Below are 8,592 nucleotides of genomic sequence, written 5' to 3'. Positions count from 1 at the left end.
TCAGCATGTGACCCTTTCTGGCAGCCAGCACTAGCACAGCATTTTGGCCTTGCATTTGGGCTGCATGTGCTGGGGTCTGTATCAGTGTTTGCTGAGACACGTGGTAAGAGGAGATCCTGGACCACAGAAACCACGAGCACTGCCAGCAAGCTGGGAGAGAACTGTCCTCCTGACCAAATGCTTATTCCCATTACTGTGCCTAGCTATGTTTTTCCTTCAGATGCAAGCACTCATTTTTGCATCTAGTTAGAACAGCAGGGCTGGGGGATCTCACCGGGTGAGATGGGCACTGCTGGCTGCAGGGTGTCAGCAGGAGAAGTTCTTTATTCCCCTTGCTTTTTGCATTTCCATGTTTGGTTTTATTTTTTTCCTGGAAACTTTTGGCGCTGAGATGCCCTCTCAGTCGGCAGGAGCAGAGCTATCCTGCATGCAACAGTGCCACCAGCACAAGGCACACACTGGGCATTGCTCCACCACTGCGGAGCGAAGAAAAGTAGGTCAGGAAAGTAGGTTTGACAGAGCCAAGGACCGGACTTGTCACCTCAGTTGCCACTGGCGTGGGAATTGAGCAGTGCCGGTGCTGCCAGCGGCGGATTGGGCGGCACCTGGGCTGCCGGGCAGGGCGGGAGCCCTGCCCCTCCCGCAGCACGGCACTGCCCGCTGCCCCGCTGCCACCTGCCTCCAGCAAAGGTGAACATCTCCGTGCTGCACTCGCCTGACTGACAGCTGAAGCAAACTCCTGAGCCCGGAGAGAAGGCGCTAATTGCAAATACCTACTGCTTCCCTCAGAGTGGCAGGACAGCACTCTGCAGGCTGGTGTGCCACTCCTTAAGGGAAGGGTCTGCCGCTGGTCACTGACAGGAGAACAGAAATCACTGCATGGGGCCCCCAATACTGCAATGTGCCCCATTAGTGGGTCAGAAAGTCACCCACCACGCCGCTGCCTGCTGCTTTGGAAGGTGTGCTCCTTTGTTTAAGAGTTCTAATGGATGTGCTGCAGTCACCACATGTGTCTGTGTGATGCCCACTCCTCTGAACATTTGGGGACTCCAGTACACGGCTCTGGGCTGGGACTGGGCTGTGCTGGTCAGGGCAGCAGAGAGGATTTCTTATCACCGAGACAGATGGGATGGTGTTAGCGCACAGCAACTTCCTGAGAACCGAAGTTACCTGTGATAAACCCCACAAAAGGCAGGGAAGAATCAGGTCTTGTGATCTCCAAAGCAACTCAGCGCAGACACAGTGGCTGTATTTTGGCAGGCAGGACCCTTCTTCCCGAGGTGGGGTGGCAGCGGCAGGCAGCTCAAGAAACACGGATGCAGTCAGAGCCTACAGAAACCCCTGTCACAGGCTGGCCCCCTCCCTGCGGCTGCCTGTGCGACTTTGGGGGCCAAACCCAGCGTCGCTCCCCCCTCGCTGCTGGCTAATCGCTTTAATGCCGCTCAGAGCGCCCCGCTCGCAGCCGGCTCATCACTCCTTGACAGGCGGGAGCCCCGAGCAGCGCCCCGCTGGCCGTCACGCCGCAGGCGGCTGATGTGGGGTGGCTGGGCGGCCACCGAGAAGGGTGACATCACTGCTGTGCCGGAGCCAGGCACGCGGGGCCGGGGAAAAGGCTTAGCCCACTTATCTTCCGATGTACACCTACAATTTTCCCTTTCAATCTCCTTCCAATCTGGCTACTCCCACGTGAGTTACTAATATAGGACACGCAACGGGGCTTCTCCCTGCCTGGCCTATCCTCATCTATTTGACTAATTAGCTTGGTTTCGCTGGGGGGGGTGTGGGGGTAGAGAGGGGGAGAACAGATGAAAGGGAAGTCTTGTCCAAAATCACCCTTCTGCTCCATCTTCCCTAACCCCTACCCTGGTCAAGCTGAGCACAGCTCTGCTAATACTGTCCATCAGGACCCACTGCAGCGCTCAGTAGTTCCAATGCCATATATCCAGTGCCCTGCAAAACTGGGGGGGTACATTGGTCCCTTTGCACTCACCCTGCCAAAATACTTGCCCACAGCAGCCCTGCGGGTGCGGGGGCAATATTGCCTCTGCTCTGGGGAAATTACAGCCCCCAGCTGGCCATCAAGGCAGGGCAGAAGGAGAGAGGGGCAAAGAACAGATGGGTAGCAATTTGATTTCCTCCCACCCCTCCTGCAGCTTGTTCCTGAAGCAGGTCTGGGACAAACAAGAGGTCTCGGGGACATGTCCCCCTGGGAGGGTGTCCCTGACCTCCCAGCACTGGGTCTCATCAGCACCAAAACTACCTGGAGCCGGACCTGTGGCATCTGAGAAGCTTTCCGAGTTGTTCGGCAGGGAACGAGTGGTAATTACCATGTGCCACTGCTGTTAACCTCTGCAAATAAGTCTAATTATCACAGATTAATGAACAGAGCGCAGGCACATCCGAGGAGCTGTCGCTGAGGGTCTTTCTGGGGCCACATTTCATTATTTTTCCGAATGCTGCCATCCTGTCTCCCACACTGCCCCCCCAGCCATGCATCCTCCTGATGCTCCAGCTGGTCCCTGAGAGATGTGGCCCCACAACTCCTGCCTGGTCACAGCACCGGAGAGATCCCAGAGGATGTGCTAGGGGAGGCACAAAATCAGGGTCTGGGACAGCTGCCAGGGCTCATCCCATGGACATCAGTGTGGCCCTACAAGGGTGCTTGCACATCAGGGCCATCTCCTGGCAGGGTGTTATGGGGAGCCCCGTGATGTTTGGGTTGTGCCTACCCCAGAGACCCTAGCTTTTGTGCGTGAATAATCAGATGAGATCCTCCCGTCTCATCTGGGAAAGAAAAAAAATAAAATACAAAACCTAAAGCATGTCATTAGCTCTTGTGGTTGCAGGGAAAAGCTCAAGTGAATCTCCCAGGCTGAGAAAGCAGACAAAGGGAAAACAGATCGTGGTTATTGATTTTTGGTTTCTAAAAGTCCACTCTGTCCCCTCCACTGCCTTACGAGAGCCTGTGGCTGGGAAGAGGGGGATCCTGGCACCTGCTGAGGGTGGGCAGCAGCGTGGGTAGATGGCAGGGCACAGCTGTGGGACCAGGCTGAAGATGCCAGGAATGGCAGAAGGATGGGGATGGTACATGATGTAGCCTCAAAGAGAGGAGCATTAATAAATGATCAGATTTTACGATCATGACAGGAAAGCTTACACTTCCAGCATTAAAATAAATAATGAAACATTTTTTTTTTTTTAGCTATTCTGGCTTATTTTCAGCACTTGCTGAATGGCTGATGCTTTCTTATGGTTGCTTACCCAGCACTCAGGAGCATCCTTTCAGATTTGGACCAATTAGCCCACACTCACTTTGACAAGCACTGCTACAACACAGGCACACGACTGCTGTACTGAGGCTCCTGTGCCAGCAAATCGATGGAGCCTTTTTTTGTTACCCTTGGGAAGCTGATAGCTCCATCTTTACGTGTCTGACACCAGGAAGGGTTTGCCAGTGGAGAAAGGAGATCCACACCTGGGCACGTGCTGCCTTTGCAACCAGCATCTGAGTGCCCCTGCAGAGGAACCCTGCTGGCCTTGACTGTGCTGGGCTCCACCACATCCCTCGTGGCAGCCTCGCAGCTGAGCAGCACAAATGTGTCCCAGCTTCGACATACTGTCACGGGGAAGAAACCAGCAGATGCAAAGGAAGCTGAATGGGCAAATGAATGTTAAAATAATTGGAGCCACCATTTCAGACTTGATGAATATGTTGCTCAAATTACAGCTCTGCCTTGAAAACAAAACAAAACAAAAGCCCTGATGAATGTAACATTAATTTAATAATAGTGAAACTTGTAAATAATGTAACGTTCATTTAAATGGTTGCTCTTGCAATATCTCTTGAGAGGAGAGTAAGAGACTTTAAAATGTTGGGGCTGGGATGACACATGTTCTGTAAAATGTGATGTTTTATTCATCAGCTCCCCCAAGAGCTGGTGGGGCAGTGGGGTCAGGGCCGAGGCACTCACAGGCAGCCCCCAGCCCTGCCACTGGCCACGCTGGTGCCCCCTTCCTCCTTGCCAGTCCCTTGGGTTTCCCCAGCACTGCCCTTCCTTGAGCCTGGGCACTGGCAGCTCCTCCAGGGCTCCCTCATCCTGGTGCCTGTCTGCCCCCTCCTGCGGACATCTGCGACACCCACACATCTCAGGCTTCTCCCTTTGCCAAAGCATTTATTTAAATGTTTCTCTTATCCTTCACCTTCAACTACGAGGCAGAATTAAATTCACAGAAAAGCAAAAAATGCAGTTCACGGCCAAGTCAATAAACACCGTCCAACCCAGAGAAAATCAAAGCAGAGATACCCAGTTCCACTCTTTGTCCCTTCAATTTTTTTTTAGTTGCCCTTTTTATTTCTCTTTTACTGCTGTAAGAGCCTATTACCAGCATCTACAACTTCCTTTCACCAAGGACCTCTGGGTTTTTCCTTGCCTGCTTCCTCTGCTTTATTTATTGACATATTCAATAATTTAGAGAAATCTTATTTTAAATGCACAGGGCAGAACTCACCCCCAGGTTTAAAAAACAAATCCTGTCACATTTGGCAAACAGCTGCACACAGAAGGCAGACATCAAACATAAATATATCCAAATATGTAAATTCAAAGAATCAATAGATATGGCGTATTCTTTATTTTATTTTTTCATCCAGAAATAAAAGCTTATTGCTGTATTGATTTCCTTGCGGTAAGGACCATCCTACAAGACGTGATAAGCTTTCCTCCTGGACTGAAGGTCAGCCTGCTGCCATGAGGACTATTCTTACACGACCAAAAATGCTTGATCAAGAGCTGATTTGCAAGGCTGGGCTCTAGCCTAGTGTGACCAGTCTTCCTCCTCCTTCACCTCAGTGCCAGACAGGGGAAGCCCTTAGGCATGGGGTTCTCAGTGTGAGCCCCATGGCACTCAGTGTTCCCCCAGCAAACACTGGGGCCTGAGCTGGTCACACAGAGGGGCTGAGCCTGCAGGTTGGCACCACCATTCATGTGTCCCCCAGTCTAACTGATGCTGCACACTAAATTTATTCTGCTCCAGTATGCTACTTGGAAGGCTCCCTCTCCTCTTTTATAGCCTGCAGTACATTTTTTTTTCACCTCTCTGGTGCCCATCACGTTACACAACCTCACGGTTGATCAGCGCTCTCCAGTCAACACCTGCCATCGAACTGCCCAGGTTTGTTTGTACATAATTGAGAAACAAATGTAAATGCATCAGGATGATGAAGATATACACAGGTGGTGTCACCAGAAAGGAAAAAAGAGTGAGCATTGAGTGCATTTGAGAGAGCAGCCCGTGCTGCTTTGTACTGACTCACCCAGGGCCGTTAGCATCCAGACCATGCCAAAGGCAAAGAGGTTGCCTTGCAAAACCACTGGGCTGTGCCTCTGGGATTTCTTCATGCATTATCATTTTCATCTTGCTGCTGTTGGCTATAAAATAAATGTGTACATCAATACAGCAGTGGAAAGCAAGCGTCTGTTTTGAAGAGATGTTGGCATTGTTTTATAAATGTCAGCAGCTGAACAGCAGTGGGCTCTGTCACCTGCTACTGCTTCTATCGCTTCCCTTCTATTAAAAATACATATTGACAATAAAAGCTCTGGCTAAAAAAAAAAAAGGCCCCTCCCTCCCCAGAAGAAAGACCTTACTCTGCTCTTTTTGGAAAAATCTTTAAACATGTGCCCTGTGAAATGACCTTACACATCTTCTCCCCTCCTGTGAATGCCATTGAAGTATCTCTTTTAAACCAGGCAGTAAAAAGTGGGGCTCCTGTAAGTGGTTTAATAGCGGTGCTTCTCACAGCTGCAGCAGCAGCAAATGTCTGAGCTTTCTACAAGACCATATTCTGTCCAGCCCGCCCTGCTCCTGGCCAGGCTGTGCCGTGCCTGCCGGTGCACAGAGCCCCTGACCCTCCCCACGGGTGCTCTGTGCCACCGGGCACACGCCGGGCTTGTGCCACAGGCAGCAGGCACGGACACGGCCTGGAGTGGATTATCACATGTGACCAAGGCACTGTGGATGGCACTGCTATTGTTTTACAGTGGTACCAGTTTAAATTATTTTTTCCTTCTTGGTAGGTAGGTTAAGTTTTAATTGAATATTATTTTCAAAAGCATTTATTTCCTTTCTAGTTAATACAGGAGACAGAATTTAGAAAAGCATCCCATGAAAGCCAACGGGTTTCATTTCAGCAGACCCTGCCTAAAACCTCACTATTTGAGTTTCGTCCCTTCTTGACTGCTTTCCTTCACCAGGACACTTGAGGAAAGAAGGCCAGCAATGTTCACAGCACTCTGCCCACTGAGCAATCCAGACTGTCACACATCTCTCAGGTTTGCAGTGGACATGCTGTAAAACACAATGGTTATGCCTGCAGTTTGCATCCCTTTACGTCTCTGCATAGGAAAGCAGCAAGTCCCAATACCTTCAAAGAAATCCCAAAGAAAGTACTTTGCTCAGGAACTCCAGCACATGAACACTGCCCTATAAATGTCAATCACCATGAATCCTACACATTGGCCATTTGTAAACCATCCGACTGCAAGTCAAATTGTTTTATGGTTAGAGGAGCATTTAATATACTATCAACAGTTTAAAGTTAGCATTGCATACTCAGAGTGATTAATGGCACCATATTGTATTTCAATTACTACGAGATACTTCTCCGTAATAAACGATGACAATAATATTCACATTAAGTCAATAAAAAGCATCTCCAAAGTGTGATGTATACATGCCATTACCACAGCCCAATGTGAAAGCATCATACAAGTTACAACACTGATAACAGAAACCCCAGCACCCAAAGCTGGATGTCTGTGCCAGGCAGAGGCACTGTCCTCTACCTCAGGAACCTGCACCACCTTCTCCATTGCTTCTGGGCACAACTTCATAAGCTCCAGCCTGGGAGCTGCTCAGATGGTGACTGCAAGCATGGACATCCCACAGTCATTTCCTTAGCACTGACACTGCTACACAACAGCTCACACCAAAGCCTTTCATCCTCTCTTTCTCCTTCCACGTGAAGCCTCATTAACTGAAAAGGGAAATGATTTTTTCTCATACTCTTTTTAACCTGCTTGCTTGCTTTTTAATTGCTAGTTCTGATTTGAGTGCCCAAGAGCACACAGACTGAAAACAGGCGATTTCCACAGCCTCACACCTAGAATATAGTTTCCCATCATGAAGTGGAAAACTTAAAAAAACCCCCAAACTAAAACACCCCGCCCCCTCCCCCTGCAATTAACAAAAAACAAAAACAAAAAACCAACCAAACACCCCCCGCCAAAAAAACCAACAACAACAACAACCAAACAAAAACCCCAAACTTCCCTAAAAAAGAAGAAAATATTTAGTTTCAATAAACATTGAAGTGTTTTGCCTTGGCATTTAAACTTAATTTTGTTTCATGACTAAAATAAAAAGACACTTGGCTTAGATGTCAAAACATGACAGCACATATAAAAGAACAGATATGATATTAAATAATATCTAGAAAAAGATAGAGATAAATTACTAACTGTTTTGAACAGTGTGTTTATAGTTAGAAAAAAATGAAGTAAAATGAGAAGGTGGGAGTAAAAAATTTTTTTCATCATGGAAATCAAAACAAGACATTTCACCATTATCAAAACAAGAGAGAAACCCAAATAATTCACTTTGACTTTCTTGAGGAAAATTATGTCCAGATTGGCACATTCTCATAAAATGCTTCAATTAGAAAAAACCCTGCGTGTTCTTCAGATGAAAATTTCCTCCTGTTGGGGACCTTCTCAGCCACTGCTGGTGAAGAGCTCAGGAGAACAGGTAACTCTCATCACACCTGGCACCTTTGTCCCTCCAATTAAGGGTTTGCATCCCCTGCCTGAGGCCCACACAGTCCCTCTGCTCAGTGGAGGCTCACCTCAACAGTCCCCCTCTTTCTAAGGTAAAATATCAGCAAGTTTGTCCCCCATTGTGTAAAAAGCAAGGCTCACCCTTTGGTGCAACCCTAAGAAGCAATGAGCAATGCACCAATAACAGTAGTATTTCATGAAACTCTACAAGGAATTTTAAAAAATAATAAAAAAAGACAAAGGCGAGAGACAAAGAGAAAAACATTTTTCTTTGTAGGTCAGCTTTAATGCACCTGGTGTGAGGATTGCAGGAGCGAGAAAATCTCAGAGGGAGTCATTATCTGTAGATCACTGCCCGGGCAGACCCTAATGGCCTCTCCCAAGCTGTTAGAGGCAATTATTTCAATAAGCATTTGTCCTGCAATGAATGGCAAGACACACGGCGATGCCTGTCCAGCCTCCCTGCTGCTCTAGCGGGGAGGACACGGCCACTGGCCATGGGTCCCGAGGGGAGAGGAGCCTCTGGCCTCCACAGGATGAAGCCCCTGGCCTCCTCAGGATGCCCTGGCCAGCGAGGGCTGTGCAGTGCCTGTTGCACAGGGGGGATCTTGCCCTGCAGGGCTTCCCGTGCAGCCGGACCCATGGTGGCCAGTGTCCTTCTGAGACTGGGCAGCTGTAGCTGCCAGCCATGGGCATGTCCCTTCTGCAGTCCTGCTCTCCACCAACATGCTCTGCAAAGCACGGCTGAGCTGCCCCA

Source organism: Fringilla coelebs, assembly GCF_963513975.1.
Source record: "Fringilla coelebs genome assembly, chromosome: 7".
In the NCBI taxonomy this organism is placed as follows: Eukaryota; Metazoa; Chordata; class Aves; order Passeriformes; family Fringillidae; genus Fringilla; species Fringilla coelebs.
This window is presented reverse-complemented; position numbering follows the sequence as displayed.